Raw genomic sequence first — 5,725 nt, forward strand, 5'->3', positions numbered from 1 at the left:
GGCGAGAGAGTGCTGCGTCGCCGGCATCGGCGTCGAGAATAGCCGAGCCGAAAAGAGTCGAGTGACTGCACGTGAAAGCATACTAACCTAACCCTACGTAAGGCTTGTAAGGGCGAAAGACAGTAAACTCGAATGAGCCAAGAAAGAGCGGCGTGCGGGATGGGATGGAGCGCTCAATCCCTCGGTTGCAGGCGGGCGAGAGAGTGCTGCGTCGCCGGCATCGGCGTCGAGAATAGCCGAGCCGAAAAGAGTCGAGTGACTGCACGTTAAAGCATACTAACCTAACCCTAGGTAAGGCTTGTAAGAGCAAAAGACAGTAAACTCGAATGAGCCAGGAAAGAGCGGTGTGCGGGGTGGGATGGAGCGCTCAATCCCTCGGTGGCGGGCGGGCGAGAGAGTGCTGCGTCGCCGACATCGGCGTCGAGAATTGCCGAGCCGAAAAGAGTCGAGTGACTGCACGTGAAAGCATACTAACCTAACCCTAGGTAAGGCCTGTAAGAGCGAAAGACAGTAAACTCGAATGAGCCAAGAAAGAGCGGCGTGCGGGATGGGATGCTATGGAGCGCCCAATCCCTCGGTGGCGGGCAGGCGAGAGAGTGCTGCGTCGCCGGCATCGGCGTCGAGAATAGCCGAGCCGAAAAGAGTCGAGTGACTGCACCTGAAAGCATACTAACCTAACCCTTGGTAAGGCTTGTAAGAGCGAAAGACAGTAAACTCGAAAGAGCCAAGAAAGAGCGCCGTGCGGGATGGGATGGGATGGAGCGCTCAATCCCTCGGTGGCGGGCGGGCGAGAGAGTGCTGCGTCGCCAGCATCGGCGTCGAGAATAGCCGAGCCGAAAAGCGTCGAGTGACTGCACGTGAAAGCATACTAACCTAACCCTAGGTAAGGCTTGTAAGAGCGAGAGACAGTAAACTCGAATGAGCCAAGAAAGAGCGGCGTGCGCGATGGAATGGGATGGAGCGCTCAATCCCTCGGTGGCAGGCGGGCGAGAGAGTGCTGCGTCGCCGGCATCGGCGTCGAGAAAAGCCGAGCCGAAAAGAGTCGAGTGACTGACTGCACGTGAAAGCATACTAACCCTAACCCTAGGTAAGGCCTGTAAGAGCGAAAGACAGTAAACTCGAATGAGCCAGGAAAGAGCGGCGTGCGGGATGGGATGGGATGGAGCGCTCAATCCCTCGGTGGCGGGCGGGCGAGAAATCGCTGCGTCGCCGGTATCGGCGTCGAGAATAGCCGAGCCGAAAAGAGTCGAGTGACTGCACGTGAAAGCAAACTAACCTAACCCTAGGTAAGGCTTGTAAGAGCGAAAGACAGTAAACTCGAATGAGCCAAGAAAGAGCGGCGTGCGGGATGGGATGGGATGGAGCGCTCAATCCCTCGGTGGCAGGCGGGCGAGAGAGTGCTGCGTCGCCGGCATCGGCGTCGAGAATAGCCGAGCCGAAAAGAGTCGAGTGACTGCACGTGAAAGCATACTAACCTAACCATAGGTAAGGCTTGTAAGAGCGAAAGACAGTAAACTCGAATGAGCCAAGAAAGAGCGGCGTGCGGGATGGGATGGGATGGAGCGCCCAATTCCTCGGTGAAGGGCGGGCGAGAGAGTGCTGCGTCGCCGGCATCGGCGTCGAGAATAGCCGAGCCGAAAAGAGTCGAGTGACTGCACGTGAAAGCATACTAACCTAACCCTAGGTAAGGCCTGTTAGAGCGAAAGACAGTAAACTCGAATGAGCCAAGAAAGAGCGGCGTGCGGGATGGGATGGGATGGAGCGCTCAATCCCTCGGTGGCGGGCGGGCGAGAGAGTGCTGCGTCGCCGGTATCGGCGTCGAGAATAGCCGAGCCGAAAAGAGTCGAGTGACTGCACGTGAAAGCATACTAACCTAACCCTAGGTAAGGCTTGTAAGAGCGAAAGACAGTAAACTCGAATGAGCCAAGAAAGAGCGGCGTGCGGGATGGGATGGAGCGCTCAATCCCTCGGAGGCAGGCGGGCGAGAGAGTGCTGCGTCGCCGGCATCGGCGTCGAGAATAGCCGAGCCGAAAAGAGTCGAGTGACTGCACGTGAAAGCATACTAACCTAACCCTAGGTAAGGCTTGTAAGAGCGAAAGACAGTAAACTCGAATGAGCCAAGAAAGAGCGGCGTGCGCGATGGAATGGGATGGAGCGCTCAATCCCTCGGTGGCAGGCGGGCGAGAGAGTGCTGCGTCGCCGGCATCGGCGTCGAGAATAGCCGAGCCGAAAAGAGTCGAGTGACTGCACGTGAAAGCATACTAACCTAACCCTAGGTAAGGCTTGTAAGAGCGAAAGACAGTAAACTCGAATGAGACAAGAAAGAGCGGCGTGCTGGATGGGATGGGGTGGAGCGCTCAATCCCTCGGTGGCAGGCGGGCGAGAGAGTGCTTCGTCGCCGGCATCGGCGTCGAGAATAGCCGAGCCGAAAAGAGTCGAGTGACTGCACGTGAAAGCATACTAACCTAACCCTAGGTAAGGCTTGTAAGAGCGAAAGACAGTAAACTCGAATGAGCCAAGAAAGAGCGGCGTGCGGGATGGGATGGGATGGAGCGCCCAATACCTCGGTGGAGGGCGGGCGAGAGAGTGCTGCGTCGCCGGCATCGGCGTCGAGAATAGCTGAGCCGAAAAGAGTCGAGTGACTGCACGTGAAAGCATACTAACCTAACCCTAGGTAAGGCATGTAAGAGCGAAAGACAGTAAACTCGAATGAGCCAAGAAAGAGCGGCGTGCGCGATGGAATGGGATGGAGCGCTCAATCCCTCGGTGGCAGGCGGGCGAGAGAGTGCTGCGTCGCCGGCATCGGCGTCGACAATAGCCGAGCCGAAAAGAGTCGAGTGACTGCACGTGAAAGCATACTAACCTAACCCTAGGTAAGGCTTGTAAGAGCGAAAGACAGTAAACTCGAATGAGACAAGAAAGAGCGGCGTGCTGGATGGGATGGGGTGGAGCGCTCAATCCCTCGGTGGCAGGCGGGCGAGAGAGTGCTTCGTCGCCGGCATCGGCGTCGAGAATAGCCGAGCCGAAAAGAGTCGAGTGACTGCACGTGAAAGCATACTAACCTAACCCTAGGTAAGACTTGTAAGAGCGAAAGACAGTAAACTCGAATGAGCCAAGAAAGAGCGGCGTGCGGGATGGGATGGGATGGAGCGCCCAATACCTCGGTGGAGGGCGGGCGAGAGAGTACTGCGTCGCCGGCATTGGCGTCGAGAATAGCCGAGCCGAAAAGAGTCGAGTGACTGCACGTGAAAGCATACTAACCTAACCCTAGGTAAGGCTTGTAAGAGCGAAAGACAGTAAACTCGAATGAGCCAAGAAAGAGCGGCGTGCGGGATGGGATGGGATGGAGCACTCAATCCCTCGGTGGCAGGCGGGCGAGAGAGTGCTGCGTCGCCGGCATCGGCGTCGAGAATAGCCGAGCCGAAAAGAGTCGAGTGACTGCACGTGAAAGCATACTAACCTAACCCTAGGTAAGGCTTGAAAGAGCGAAAGACAGTAAACTCGAATGAGCCAAGAAAGAGCGGCGTGCGGAATGGGATGAGATGGAGCGCTCAATCCCTCGGTGGCGGGCGGGCGAGAGAGTGCTGCGTCGCCGGCATTGGCGTCGAGAAAAGCCGAGCCGAAAAGAGTCGAGTGACTGACTGCACGTGAAAGCATACTAACCTAACCCTAGGTAAGGCCTGTAAGAGCGAAAGACAGTAAACTCGAATGAGCCAAGAAAGAGCGGCGTGCGGGATTGGATGGGATGGAGCGCTCAATCCCTCGGTGGCAGGCGGGCGAGAGAGTGCTGCATCGCCGTCATCGGCGTCGAGAATAGCCGAGCCGAAAAGAGTCGAGTGACTGCACGTGAAAGCAAACTAACCTAACCCTAGGTAAGGCTTGTAAGAGCGAAAGACAGTAAACTCCAATGAGCCAAGAAAGAGCGGCGTGCGGGATGGGATGGGATGGAGCGCCCAATCCCTCGGTGGCGGGCGGGCGAGAGAGTTCTGCGTCGCCGGCATCGGCGTCGAGAAAAGCCGAGCCGAAAAAAGTTAAAGTACAAACGCGATGCTAATGAGCGAGCCTTTGTCTCGACTAATATGTAGGAGGCGCTCGATCGAGCGTCTGGCTTGAGCGATTGTCGGCCTAGCAGAACGGTCGCATTGTTATGCCCGGGTTTTAGGCACCGCTGCAGGCGGCCGGCAGAGCTCTTGTTTGTGCGGAACTGAGTGGATTGAGCCCGAGAGAGGGCGAGCAAAGACGAAACGCAAAGCGCTCCGCCTGGCACTGCCTAGCGAGGGCGTGGACGTCTCGGCCAGCGACCGTCGAAGCCGAGTACGGCCGCAGGCGATCGCCTCGGTCTTAAACGAATGCGACCAGCACGCTCCGGGCGGCCCAGCAAGGGCCGAGCGCAGTGTCGCAGCTATCTGGTTGATCCTGCCAGTAGTGATATGCTTGTCTCAAAGATTAAGCCATGCAGGTGCAAGTACGAGTTCTCGTAAAGCGAAACTGCGAATGGCTCATTAAATCAGTCATGGTTTATTTGGTCTCGTAAGCGAAGTGGATAACTGTGGTAATTCTAGAGCTAATACATGCATTAAGCGCCGACTTCGGGAGGCGCGCTTTTTTCAGATTAAAACCGACCGGGTTCGTCCTGTGACGTTTGATGACTCTGGATAACCACGCGGATCGTACGGTCTCTGCACCGACGACGTATCATTCAAGTGTCTGCCCTATCAACTGTCGAGGTACGCTACGTTCCTACCTTTGTGATAACGGGTAACGGGGAATCAGGGTTCGATTCCGGAGAGGGAGCCTGAGAAACGGCTTCCACATCCAAGGAAGGCAGCAGGCGCGCAAATTACCCATTCCCGACACGGGGAGGTAGTGACGAAAAATAACAATACAGGACTCTAACGAGGCCCTGTAATTGGAATGAGTACATCCTAAAACTCTTAACGAGTATCCATTGGAGGGCAAGTCTGGTGCCAGCAGCCGCGGTAATTCCAGCTCCAACAGTGTATGCTAAAGTTGTTGCGGTTGAAAAGCTCGTAGTTGGATTTTGGGCGAGCGCCGCCGGTCCGTCGCAAGGCGTGTCACTGGTTGCGTTCGCCTCACCTTCGGTTCTCCGTCGGTGCTGTTGACTGAGTGTCGGCGGTGGCCGATAAGTTTACTTTGAAAAAATTAGAGTGTTCAAAGCAGGCCGTTCGCCTGCATAGTGTTGCATGGAATAATGGAATAGGACCTCGGTTCTATTTTGTTGGTTTTTGAAGCACGAGGTAATGATTAAGAGGGACAGACGGGGGCGTCCGTACTCTGCCGCTAGAGGTGAAATTCTTGGATCGGCGGAAGACGAACTACTGCGAAAGCATTTGCCAAGAATATTTTCTTTAATCAAGAGCGAAAGTCAGAGGTTCGAAGACGATCAGATACCGTCCTAGTTCTGACTATAAACGATGCCAACTAGCGATCGGGAGGCGTTACCATGACGACCTTTCCGGTATCTTCCGAGAAACCAAAGTCTTTGGGTTCCGGGGAAAGTATGGTTGCAAAGCTGAAACTTAAAGGAATTGACGGAAGGGCACCACCAGGAGTGGAGCCTGCGGCTTAATTTGACTCAACACGGGGAAACTCACCCGGCCCGGACACAGGTAGGATTGACAGATTGAGAGCTCTTTCTTGATTCTGTGGGTGGTGGTGCATGGCCGTTCTTAGTTGGTGGAGCGATTTGTCTGGGTAATTCCGA

At 55.6% G+C, this 5,725-nt stretch overlaps 1 pseudogene; it reads left to right on the forward strand.

Annotated features, from left to right (window-relative positions):
• The first annotated feature begins 4,406 nt into the window (after positions 1 to 4,406).
• Positions 4,407 to 5,513, forward strand: LOC144427434 (small subunit ribosomal RNA; annotated as a pseudogene).
• The last annotated feature ends 212 nt before the right edge of the window (positions 5,514 to 5,725 follow it).

This window comes from Styela clava, chromosome 9 (genome assembly GCF_964204865.1).
Source record: "Styela clava chromosome 9, kaStyClav1.hap1.2, whole genome shotgun sequence".
Classification (NCBI taxonomy): domain Eukaryota; kingdom Metazoa; phylum Chordata; class Ascidiacea; order Stolidobranchia; family Styelidae; genus Styela; species Styela clava.